The sequence below is a fragment of the Cervus elaphus genome, chromosome 5 (genome assembly GCF_910594005.1).
Source record: "Cervus elaphus chromosome 5, mCerEla1.1, whole genome shotgun sequence".
NCBI lineage: Eukaryota > Metazoa > Chordata > Mammalia > Artiodactyla > Cervidae > Cervus > Cervus elaphus.
Genome location: NC_057819.1, coordinates 63,965,221 through 63,978,630, shown reverse-complemented (window position 1 = coordinate 63,978,630; position 13,410 = coordinate 63,965,221). Strand labels below are relative to the sequence as shown.

Genomic DNA, 13,410 nt, shown 5'->3' with positions numbered 1-13,410 from the left:
ACCTGCTTCCCCCAGAACGCCTGCAAACCTCTGTCTCAGAGTCGACTTCCTATAGAGCCTGACCTGTGGGCCACCACCTAAAACTATGTGTTTGTTAACTCACTTGTTTCTTTTCTATTTCCCCAGCTAAGACTTGGGTCTTCCCTGGGGGCTCAGATGGTAAAGAATGCCTGCAAAGCAGGAGACCTGGATTTGATCCCTGGGTCAGGAAGATCCCCTGGAGAAGGGAATGGCAACCCACTCCAGTATTCTTGCCTGGAGAATTCCATAGTGGGGATATTGTTGGTTTCACTTCTGTATTCTACCAGGATATTTTGCAACATGCCTGAGTGTTCAATAATTATTTACTGAATGAGTGAATGACCATGACCCCAGTATATATCACAGATACAAGTGAAACTGCCTTTTTGAAGTTGGGCAGGTGGGGGGAGGATGGAAAGGTCTACTCCGCCCCCCAGGCCCACCACCCCATCACTTGAGAAGGATCGTAGACATCTCACCATTCCTTAGGGCTGAGATGACTTGGGAACCAGAAAAATCAGATTCACAGCCTGGCTCCCCTACTAAGAAGCCCTTCACTATGTCCCCTCAAGTCAAGCCTTGGCCTGGCAGGCCCTTTAGCTCATGCAGCTGGGATGACAAGGCCACACTCAGCTCTGGGAAAAGAAGCCAGGAGGATGGGAAAGAAAAGAGAAATGGTCCGTCTCCCTGATGCCTGATGCTAGGGATGTGGAGAAGACCCTGGGGACAGAGAAACCCCTGTGAGATCTGGGGCTAGAGGGCTCTCCTGAGACTCTGAAATCCCAACTCAGGGGTTCCCTTTTTGCAACAGTGTCTGGGAGGGATCCTAGTTGGCCCTTCCCTGGAGTTAGTACCTTATTCCTGTAGAAGGCCCAGGAAGCCATGGACCCTGGGGACACAGGACTTGGGTGGCAACTTATTTTCTCCTAGGCCATTAGAGTCTCTTTCCCTCTGTCCAGTGTTGGAATTCTGTGGAATGTTCAATGTGCCATCACCACATAGGTGGAAAGACCGTGTCTAGGACAAAGAAGGTGATGGAGATGGTTTCATCCACACCTTCCATTTCCATTTGTCCTCTCCTGGTCCATTTCCCAATTACTCCCAGATGTGACTGATTTTCACCTCTCTAATTATTTAGTTTTTGACAGAGACAGAGGAACCAGCTTTAATTTCCTGACTCCTTGCCTGGGCAGAAACATGCTGAGTTTGAATTGAATATCTCTGGGAAAGCTCCTCCCTGAACCCAGGAGGAGATGTGGCTGGGTGTGCTGGCTGAATCCTGCTGGGCGAGGCCCCCTGAGCCCCAGAGAAGGTGAACCAGGCCCTGCTTCCACTCCCAGGGCGGCCTCGGCCAGAACTGTCTGTGAGAGCGGCTGCAGCTTGGATTCCACTTCCTTCGCATCAGCTGGAACAAATTCCGCTGCCCAGCCCCTAGGAAGAGGTCCCAGGATTATCCAGCAATTTTTCCTCCCCTGAAGTTCTTTCACAGAGGAAGAAGGAAAAGTTACCTACAGTCAACCCAGCAAAAGTCCAGCAGTCTCTGAGACAATCTGGACTTGTCCCATGGGCCAGGGAGCTCACCGCATAGTCCGAGGAGGCCAGACCTGGGTCCGTCCGGAGGCTGCTGTTGGCCTGGAGGCAGGAATGTCCATGAAGGATGCAGAGCAACAGGGGCTGAGCCTGGCAGAGTACATCCGTGCCTGGGAGCCAGACTGAAAGGACAAATCCCTTCTCAGGCACCATGAGGGACAGACATCCAGCCCGGGAAATCTACCCTTTCCCCCCAAGGGAACTTGGGGCCACACACCTTCAGCCTCAGCACCAGCAGAGCCGGACACCAGTGCTGGCAACGGATGAACAAACATCCTCTTAGGAAAGCAGATAATGCCTTTTGTCTGCATGGCTATATCATTTTACATCCCAGTCCCTTTTCTAAAGAATAAAACCATTGCCAGTGCAGCGTCCTCATCAGAATGCAGTCCTCAGGCTCCACTGTTGACTCCGACACCTACTTAGTTCGGTGACTTACAAATCTTGAACAGATCCATTCACTTTTTTAAAAAAATTAAAAATAATGCTTTAAAATCTGAAAAAGAAAGTGAAAGTCACTCAGTTGTGTCCAACTCTGCAACCCGATGAACTATAGACCACCAGGCTCTTCTATCCAAGGAATTCTCCAGGCAAGAATACTGGAGTGGGTAGCCAGGGGATCTTCTCCAGGGGATCTTCCCAACCCAGGGATGGAACCCAGGTATCCCACATTGTAGGCGGATTCTTTACCAGCTGAGCTACCAGAGAAGCCCCAAAATACTGGAGTGGGTAGCCTATCCCTTCTCCAACGGATCTTCCCAACCCAAAAATCGAACCAGGGCCTCCTGCATTGCAGGCAGATTCTTTACCAACTGAACTACCAGGGAAGCCCTGTTTTAAAAATCTAGGCTTTAGAATTCACATTTGTTAGTAATAATATAGCATGACAAATACTACCATTATCCTCAGATGCTCATGATGGGTCAGGCACTGTTCTAGCAGCTAGAAAAATAGTGGTGGGCACAGAAACAAATATGCCCTCTTCAAGGAACTTATAGCTTATGATCTTCAGATGGGCAATATTGTCTCCATTCTACAGCCAAGGTCATTCAATTTCATGAACTTAAGTTATGACGTGGAAAGTACTTGCCATGATTGTCTGTAGTTAAGTCACTTCCTGTTAGCTCAGTCACCCCAGGGGCCCATGGTTTATGATGCTGGAGCAGGACTCAGGAAGCCATGTTTATTTTGCCTTTGGCAACTGCCGCTGGTAGATTCTACCAATAGGGGGCACTAGAGGGAGCTGGCTGAGAAGGCAATGGCACCCCACTCCAGTACTCTTGCCTGGAAAATCCCATGGACAGAGGAGCCTGGTGGGCTGCAGTCCATGGGGTCGCTGAGTCAGCACGACTGAGCGACTTCACTTTCAATTTTCACCTTCATGCATTGGAGTAGGAAATGGCAACCCACTCCAGTGTTCTTGCCTGGAGAATCCCAGGGACACGGGGGCCTGGTGGGCTGCCGTCTATGGGGTCGCACAGAGTCGGACACGACTGAAGCGACTTAGCAGCAGCAGCAGCAGCAGAGGGAGCTGGGAGCTGGGAGGTGGAGCAGAGAAGGGACTTACTTGCACCCTCCTGAGTGCCTTCTGAGGATTTCCTTGCTTCTTCTGCTTAGTGGTTGCTATTTGCAGCAGCGGTTAAATCCAGTTTGTGGTTTTTCCAACCACTGCAGAAGCAGACGCAATGCATTCCTTCCCCAGTGCTTGCCAAGCAGCTCCCCCTTCTCCCAGATCTGAACCTCAGCTCCACAGGGCCTCTTCTCCAAACTTCTAGAGGCTCCTAACTCTGACTCTTGGTTCCCTAGGCCGGGGCAGGGAGGGGGCAGTGCAGCCACTTTCTAAAGTTGCTACCTTCGTGATATATTTTGTTGTTTAGTTGCTAAGTAGTGTCTGACTCTTTGGGACCGCATGGACTGTAGCCCTCCAGGCTCCTCTGTCCATGGGATTTCTCAGGCAAGAATATTGGAGTGGGTTGTCATCTCCTTCCCCAGGGGATCTTCCTGACCCAGCGATTGAACCCCATCTCCTGCATTGGCAGGCAGATTCTTTTTTTTTTTTTTTTAATTTTTTTATTTTTTTTATTTATTTATTTTTTTATTATTATTATTTTTTTTTCCAGTGGGTTTTGTTATACATTGATATGAATCAGCCATGGATTTACATGTATTCCCAATCCCGATCCCCCCTCCCACCTCCCTCTCCACCCGATTCCTCTGGCTCTTCCCAGTGCACCAGGCCGGAGCACTTGTCTCATGCATCCCACCTGGGCTGGTGATCTGTTTCACCATAGATAATATACATGCTGTTCTTTTGAAATATCCCACCCTCACATTCTCCCACAGAGTTCAAAAGTCTGTTCTGTATTTCTGTGTCTCTTTTTCTGTTTTGCATATAGGGTTATCGTTATCACCTTTCTAAATTCCATATATATGTGTTAGTATGCTGTAATGTTCTTTATCTTTCTGGCTTACTTCACTCTGTATAATGGGCTCCAGCTTCATCCATCTCATTAGAACTGGTTCAAATGAATTCTTTTTAATGGCTGAGTAATATTCCATGGTGTATATGTACCACAGCTTCCTTATCCATTTATCTGCTGATGGGCATCTAGGTTGCTTCCATGTCCTGGCTATTAGGCAGATTCTTTACCATGGAGCCACCAGGGAAGCCCTTATGATATATTAGTGTTCTTTCTTTAAACTCTCTCTGTTTTCTAGTTAACAATTCTTTGTTTAAAACCCTCTCAGTCGAAATAACTGGCATGGTTCCTGTCTCCCTACTGGACCCTGCCTTATGCACTCAGGTCGCTCAACTGAGAAGGCGGCAGAGCGGGCTCAGATGCTGCTCCATTTGAGTGCAAGCCTCTGCTCTACACCGATGATGTCTCTCCAATGCAGGTCTGTGCGGGTGGGAGTGAGGGGGGTAGTCTCTGACCACTGAGCAACCCCCAAGATGACCTGGCTCACCCTTTGTGATAAAGAAGGAATCCCTCTCCAGGGAGGGGGCACTTGCTGCTGGAAAAGCCTGCAGCTTTCCCTTCCTGGCGATGCCTTTCCTGAGAGCTGCTGGTGGTACCCTATTCATGGCTACCCGACAGCCATCCCGCTGCTTCTTTCCTGCCAATGGGTCCTGGCATTTGGGTCAGGCAAAGATCACTGGGTCTTGAGTAAAACAGACCCTCTTCCCAAGCCCCAGGGATGAATCAAGATTGATCCAAGCCAGCCATGGTGTATCCCTTCTGTTTGCCGATGATTGGGTATCTGACTTGGTTCTGGCCAACGAGACAGAAGGATGGACAGAAAGGAGGCAGAAAGGAAAATCTACAGGGGCTTCCCTTTGGTGAGAAGAGCGTTACTACTCCACCTTGCTCCTTCTGGCTTGGAGCTCCCACTGCCTCTCAGGACCAGAAGACACTACTGAGAATGAAAAGCCAACAGCTAAGGACCACAATGGGGTCACAAAGAGTCCTAGTGACTGAACAACAACAGCAAGGGAGCAAAGCCAAGAATCGGGAAGAGCTGATTCTCCGTGGCATCCCATGGTCCCAGACGCCCGTCTCCACGCCTCTTGAACGGGGATGACCGTTGTAAAAACTCTTTATTGCCTGTGTCACTTGTGGGCTCAGGCAATCAGTCGTGTCCAACCCTTTGCAACCCCATGGACTGTAGCCCACCAGGCCCCTCTGTCCATGGAGTTCCCCAGGCAGGAATACTGGAGTGGCTGGGTTGCCATGCCCTCCTCCAGGCGAGCTTCCAGAGTCGTAGTCAGGTATTCTGTTGCGACAACAAGCATAACACCACTTCTCAGTGACGCGGTCACGGCCGCCTCCCCGGGGCCTGCCCAGCCCTCCCTGCCCTGCGGGCTGCCCCCCAGGAGAGGCGGCCCCTGCCCCACAGCAGTGGGTGCAGGTTGCCTGGCAGTGGTGGCCCCAGCCCTCCACCCCCACCCGTGTTCACACACACACACACACACACACACACACACACACACACACACACACACACACACACACACACACACACACACACAAGCACGGTGCTGTCTGAAGCCGGGCTCCAGCATAGCGCTCAGGGCAGGAGGGCATATAAATCAAAGGCCTTAGGTTTTGTGGGCTAATCAATATTTATCCATTCCCGGCAGAGCAGTGGTGGAGCCTGGAGAGGCGCAGAGAGGCTGTAAAATGTCTCCTGGGCTGAAGCCCTTGCTGGAGGAAAGGGGCTTCTTTGTTCTCTCGCTGCCAAAGAGAGGTTGGCACAGCTGAGCCTCGGCGCCCCTGGGAAGCAAAGCGGGGGCTGGGTCGATTGGCGGGGGAGGACCAGGACCGCACGGGGACCAGGTCAGGCCCGAGGACACCAGCTCTGGACGCAGCTGCAACCTGCCTTCTTGGCGGCTCATGGCAAAGGCAGACCGTCCCTGTGTCCCCAGGGGCCGCTCGTCCTTCTCGGATCAGGGGATACCGTGGGCGAGCCCACCCTCTGAGGGCTGCAGGTGTGGGGTTACGATCAAGTCCTTGGGAGGGTGCTTGTGTGTGTCCAGTGGAAGCTTCACACAGCAGGCATCCTGGGCCTCCCCTTCCGCCCTGGCTTTTCCTGCCAATGGCCCTGCTTGCGTGCTGTTGCTTTTGCAGCCTCGCGATCTTTAGTCTACACAGCTGCCTCCTCCCTGCCTCCCCATTTTGCATCTCTCCCTCTGACCCAGTCTCCACACAGCCATCTGTTACTGTCTTTAGGCAGGATAGACAATCCTCTACCCAGGACTTTCAAAGCTCCCCCTGGACAACTGAATCAGGCCCCCAGTCTGTGGCCTATTTTCAAACCTTTCCCTCTGCTTCCAAGTGTGCAGCCTGATCTGGATCTCCTGCTTGGACACATGATGGAAATGATCCTCCAAACCATGCACTCCTTCCCATGGCCTTTCTTAGGCTGTTACCTCTTCCAGTGATACTTCACCCTGAAGAATGTTCCTCTCTTCCGATGATGCTTCAGCACCCCGAAGAATCTGATCGAATCCATCAAGGTGCAGCTTCAGTGCCTCCTCAGTTTCCTTCAGCCTCTGCTTTCCTCACTGGCAGAGAACTTTCTTGCATTTGGATCACTGTAACAATTTATATTCATTGCACAAGAACGATTTCCTGCTTCATGGATGATTTCTTCCTCTTTCTCTTACGTAAGCGATCGATGGTCCTCAACCAGGGGCTGATGCCCCGTCTGTACCCAGGTGTACTTGGCGGACGTTCTTGGTTGTCATGCTATGAGGGTAGCACTGGTATCGGGATAGAAGCTGGGGAGGCTGGTAGACATCCCACAACACTGGGCAGCGCCCCCCAACACGGAGTTATCCAGTCCAAGATGCTAATAGTCCAATTGAGACACCCTGTGTTCAATTATAAGCTTCCTGAAGGCTGAAACAATACTTCCTGTTCTTTTTGTTCTCCAGAGTACTCAGCTTTGAGATAGAAGTGTGTTCAACTATTTGAAATCAAAGGCTATAAATATTTAATATACATGTGCATATCTTGTTTGGAGCGTATACGGAGGTGCCGCCTGCCCAAAGAGAGAGCTCTCACGTGCGTGCTCCTCTTAATATTCCCACTGGTGACCACATGTAATTGCTAGGAGAGCTGATGGCCATGGGGGCCCTTCACCATTGATGTTCTCTGGGTCCCTCCCTGCTTCAAAGGACCCCACAAAGTCCCAGACCATTTCTTCTCCACGCCCTATAGAAACTCCTTCACTAACCTATGCGTCAGTCCATTGTCTTTATGGAGGGTCAGTGTAGGAGGGCTCCGTTGGGCAGGGTTCCTGCCTCCTCTGGGAAGCTCCCTTTAGTCCTGTTCATACTCTCACCGCACTGTGCTGGGCTTAGCTGCTCAGGCATGTCCGACTCTGCGGCCCCGTGGACTGCAGCCTGCCAGGCTCCTCTGTCCATGGAACTCTCCAGACAAGAATACTGGAGTGGGTTGCCATGCCCTCCTCCAGGGGATCTTCCCAACCCAGGGCTTGAACCCAGGTCTCCCGCATTGTGGGCAGATTCTTTACCATCTGAGCCACCAGGGAAGAAGGTGACTGATTGCAGCGCCTTCGGCTTGTAAACGATGAGAGTAAGTTTCTCCATGTTATTCCATGCCCTTTATCCAAGGACCTACATGATGAATACCTACCTAAGTTTAATTCCAGGAAACATTTTTGTCTCCATAGATGCACATGTATGCTATCTATTGTCAAGAAAACAACAATCTGTGTGACCCAATATGCTTCTCTTTTGGGCTTAGCTGTCAGATAAGTTAGAACCAAATTCAATATCCAAGTGTTAGAATCTGCTCAGCTCAGGTGTCTGAAACTATCTATTTCTTTTGCTTTCTTCAGCAGGAGTGTTATGCTTAAATGCCTTCTCTTGCACTGTGTTTTAATCTTTAAGCTGCTTCAAGTCTTTGGGAAGTAAGCAGGATAAAAAAAAAAAGACGACGTCTCAATGTCATTTCGAGCCATCTTCTCCTTTTGGGCCTAGAGGATTGGCACTCAGCGGGTGGGGCCACCTGGTTAAAATTCTAGCTCTCGTCTGTCATCCATGTACCCTTAGGCTTGTTATTAAACCTCTCTTGGAATAATGAGAACTACTGCAGGACATTGTTGGTGAGATCAAATAACTGATAAGTTAGACACAGAAAGACAAATGTCATGTGACATAACTTATAAGTGGAATTAAAAAAAAGAAGGTACAAACGAACTTGTTTACAGAACAGAAATAGTGTCCCAGATGTAGAAGACAAGCATGGTTACCAGGGGGGAAGGAGAGAAGGGGTAAACTGGGAGACTGGGATTGGCACATACACATTTCTCTCTGCAAAACAGATAACAAACTAGGGCCTCCTGTAGAGCAAGGGGGACTCTGCTCAATACTCTGTAATGGCCCACCTGGGAAAAGAGTCTGAGAATACGGAGAGCGGGTATATATGTATGTGCAGAGCTGACTCGCTTTGCTGTGTGCCCGGAGTTCACACAACATTGCACATCAGCTGTGTGAGAGTGAACTCACTCAGGCGTGTCCGGCTCTTTGCGACTCCATGGACCATAGTCAGCCAGTTCCTCCATCCACAGGACTTTCCAGGCAAGAATACTGGAGTGGGTTGCCATTTCCTGAATCAACTATACTCCAACACAGTTAAAAAAAAAAAGAAGTGATATGTCAGTGAAGGCCCCTTTCCGTCTGTCTGGGATATTTCCTGCTATATGTATATATGTATATTTCCTGTTTCAATGCTGGCATCATTTATAAAGCCCAGTTTGGTATTTACTCTGACTGATATTGGCTACTTTTCAGTAATACTAGCAATTTTACACTTTAACGTAGATGGTTATAGTTTTAAAGGTAATGTAACTTTAAAGGTAAAGGTAAACTTTACCTTTAAAGGTAAACTTGAAAGTTTTAAAGGTAATGTAACTGATGGGAAGTTGAAATTCTCTGTTCCTGTGATTTTTTTCTTTCCTTTTTTTAAAAGAAAAATGAAGTATAGTTGATTTACTTCAGCTGTACAGTGCAGTACGGCTGTGTACTGTTATACATTATATGTATGTAAAGTTCTATGTACTGTTATATGTATGTATATGTACATGTATATATTCATTTTAAGTTATATGTACATGCATATATTCATTTTCAAATTCCTTACAGATTATTCTGTTCCTGGGATGTTCATTTCCAGAGGTAAGTCATGTAAACGCAGCACGACCCTTCACTTTAGCCCCTTTGATTGGTCATTGTGGGTGCTATTTTCAGTGCTTGGCAGTGTTTGTGCGTCTGCCTCTTAGGCCTCTGGTTGGCCTTGAGGTTTCACATTGTAAGTATGTGGAATATGGCCAAAAAAGGCTACTTGGTGTTCTTCTTGCCTTAGCATGGCACGAATTTAGAAACCCTATGAAGAATATCCAGTATTATGGATATTCTTTTTCACTAAATGGCTTTTTATTGAAAAACATGTCTTTTTCACTAAATGGTTTCCCATTTGTTTAGAAGCCCAAAGGCCTTGAAAAAGATTAAAAACAAAACAAAACACTATAATCCCTTTGAAAAAAGAAACTTCAATTTTGAGAACAGTTTGAGTCTCACAACTTGAGATGAAGATGGGGAAGGACCTGAGTCTCCCGGAGACACCACGGCCTGTCCTGGTCCCAGGGCCACTAGTAGCAGCCCCAGTTCTGCAGGGCCACGGCAGTCCTCACAGGACACATGGCTCTCTTGTTCCAGGCTCCTGAAACTGTTAAAACTAAGACCCAAATCCAGAGACACTTTCCTTACTGAGCTGAGAGGAGGAGATCTGAGGTGAAAGTTAGGAAACCATCCAGAGTGGTATTATCCAATATGGTAATCACCAGCCACGTCTGTCTCTCTAAATTTATGGTTTTATTAATTGAGAGGGAATAAAATTAAAAACTCTGTTCCTGCATTTCTCTAGCCACTATTCAAAAGCTCAACGGCCACATGTGGCTAGTGGGACCCACCTTGTACAGTGCAGAGGTAGAAGGTGGAAGTTTTTTTCATCACACAGAGAACCACTCAACAATGCTTTCTAGAGCTGTTTTCTACTTCTGGGGGGCTTGACATAGAGAAGTGACATCATGGCATGCCCACTCCTGACAACTCTGAAGTAAGTCTTCTTTCTGTAGCAGGGGCTTTGTGACAGGGGTTCTTGGCAGTGACCCACCCCTGGGTCTACCTGTTCGGGTGCCTTCATGTTCTGCACTGGGGCCTTGCATGCAGTTACAGAGCCCTGGGAATAACTGGCATCTGTCCTTGAGTCTGAATATGTGTGCATGTGTGTTCAGGGCTGTGAAGACCCAATCACCATCTCAATTTGGAAGTGTTGCCCTGAAACCATTTACCTTCTAAGTGGAGCTCTTTCTAGCATAGCCCATGGCATGAAGTCCTAATACCTACCCCCAACAAAAGGATCATGGCTTCTGAAAGGCCAAAATTGTTCTAACTTTGCTCCCTTTTATGTTGATTTGGAGAAATTAAAGTGTCCACTCGGGTGTTAGGTGCTTCTTATGTAGTCTGTAACTTCCCAGGGAGATTTCTACCATATAAAGAGACCAATGAAATGCTCTCCCCATCGTCTGTCCGTGTACCTAAGTTCAGCTGACCTTGACTTTTCTTAATTCTATGCTTCTCTGGAGGCTTTGGCATGGGGACCAATCCCTCCCTGAAGAGCCCGCATGGTGCCTTTGAAGCTTAGAACAGTCTTTTTTCTGGTCCTAAAATAGTGTCGCTCTGATTACCCCTGATGCCCCACTGTTGTCACCCAGGGTTCTGGCCCTGCTTCTGCTTATCCCGATAACGTCTGGCACACAGAACACTGCGTCAGTTTTGCTCCTAATTTGACACGCTCACCCATGTTCTTTGTTGAAAATAATAACCTCCGTCACCCTTCACTGAGCTCTTACCATGTACCAGAAGCAGAAGTGGGCGCTTCACAGGTGTCATATAAACTTAATCTCACTGTCGCCACGGCTACCACCCTGTTCCAACTCACGGTCAGCCTGGGACCACTGAAAAACTCCCCAAAACAGGCCTGCTTTCTTCTGTCCTTGCCCCCTTGAGCCAACTCCCAACCAAGCAGCCGGAAAGATGCTTCAAAATATGAGTGAGATGACATTGTTCCTCATCGGCCTCTTCAGATTCAGAGGCAAGGTCAAAGTCTCTACAATTAGCTATAATACCCTAAGCCAGCGGTCTTCAATCTTTTCAGCAACAGGGTCTGACTTCATGAAAGACAATTTTCTCACAGCTGGGGTAGAGGGGTGGAGAGGAGGGGATGGTTTCAGGGTGATTCAATCACATTTCATTTATTGTGCACCGTATTTCCATTATTACATCAGCTCCACCACAGATCATCAGGCCAGAGGTTGGGAACCCCTGACCTAAATGATCTGCCCCCAAGCCCTGGGTCACTTCTTAAGCACAGCTCTTGTCACACAGCCCTCCTCGCTCTGATCCAGCTGTGCTGGCCCCAGGGCCTTTGCACTGGGTTCTCTCTGCCAGGTATTCACATGGCTCACTCACCTCCTTCGAGTCTTTCTTTTTTCAAGTATCACTTTCCCTGTGAGGGCTGCCCATCTGCTCTGTTTAAAATCAGTCGTACACACACATACATATACATACATGTACACTATTTATTTCCTGTATACTTGCCACCATTAGCAGGTCATATATTTTACTTATTTGTTTGCTAGTATATCAGTTTCCCCCAACAAAGAATCTAATCTCGGTATAAATAGGGATTTTGTCTGTTTCATTTATCAGTTTTTCCCGGGGCCTAGCACTGTGCCTGGCACATGGTAAGGTACTCAACAAGCATTTTGCATATGTCTTCAGATCATGCTTCATTCCTATTTACAGGTGGGGAAACTGAAGGGGAGGCCGCTTTCCTGAGACCACACAGCTGGTCCTCATGTGCTTACTCCCAACACGTGCTCACCCCCACATGACAAGGACTGTTCCCTCCACAGAGTCCCTCCAGGCATGATGCTGCCCCTATTCCACGGCCCACTTGTGTCTTCAGGCAGAGGACTTCCAGAGCATGGCCAGCTCCCGCAAAAGCACGATCACCGAATCCCTAAGATGATGGACAAGCGTAACTTCTAGCAATGGCAGCATCTCCTTCCCATTTCAGCCAGAAAAGCTCAGAAAGTACAGATTCTGCATGAACTCTGGGTGCAAGCCCATTGCAATCCTGGGTTGGTGGACAGTGGGGTAAGCCATCTCTCTGCCTGACAGAGCTGTGTTAACAAGTTCAACCTGTTATTTTGACTTACAATGAGGGGTGAAGATTCCGACAAATAAAGGTTGGGCTTTTAGCAGATTTCTCATTGTTATGGTCAAGGCATTAAGTTTTAAGTTTAATTTTGACAAGAGATATAGAACAGAAAGAAAAGTGTTTCAAATATCAGCTAATGGTCAGGTTAAAAAAAAAAACAAAAACCCTTTTCTTTTTAAAGAATGAATTTAAAAGCACTGGTACATTTTTTAAAAGTTTTTTTTTTTTTTTTAAACTATGGTAAAATGGACATCAAATAAAATTGACCATCTTACCCATTTAATTTATTTATCTATCTCTCAATCAATCGATTTATTTGGCTGCATCAGATCTTCGTTGCATCATGTGGCATCTTTCCTGGCAGCGCACACAGAATCTCTAGTAGCATACAGGCTTAGTTGCTCTGTGGCATGTGGGATCTTAACTCCTCAACCAGGGATGGAACCCGCATCCCAGGCACTGCAAGGCGGATTCTTAACCACTGAGCCACCAGGACAATCTCCATCTTAACCATTTTTACATGTACAGTTCAGTGGTGTCAAGTATACACACATTGTTGTACAACAGATCTCCAGAACTTTTTCATTTTATGAGACTGAAACTTGGTGCCCACTGAACATCTTTCCACTCTCCCCTCCTCCCAGCCCCTGGAAACCACCACTCTGCTTCCTGTTCCTGTGAATTTGACTACTCTAGATGCCTCAAAGGGTGGAATCATCCTTTTTGTGTCTGCCTTATTTCACTCAGCATCATTTTCTCAAAGCTCATCCATGTTGTCAAATGGATACATGTTTTCAGACCCACTTCTGTATAGGCTTTGTTTAATTGGGCTGAGCCTAAAGTCCAGGGCCTATTTTTAGAGATGCTTAATTTTTTCATGAGCATTTTGTCTGCATTTATAATATGTAAAAAAGAATGCTTTGCTTATAACCACTCCATTCAAACAGTGGGGCTTACCACAGAGCAGTGCTTTTCCATTTAATTA

The 13,410-nt window shown here is 47.7% G+C and overlaps 1 long non-coding RNA gene across 1 annotated transcript in view; it reads left to right on the top strand.

Annotated features, from left to right (window-relative positions):
- LOC122693337 overlaps window positions 1-12,203 on the top strand; it is a 34,376-nt gene extending 22,173 nt beyond the window's left edge. The window contains exons 2-3 of the long non-coding RNA XR_006340881.1: window positions 9,284-9,316; window positions 12,118-12,203. This is a non-coding gene — a long non-coding RNA (uncharacterized LOC122693337). The remainder of the gene's footprint in view (window positions 1-9,283; window positions 9,317-12,117) is intronic.
- Window positions 12,204-13,410: the final 1,207 nt, after the last annotated feature.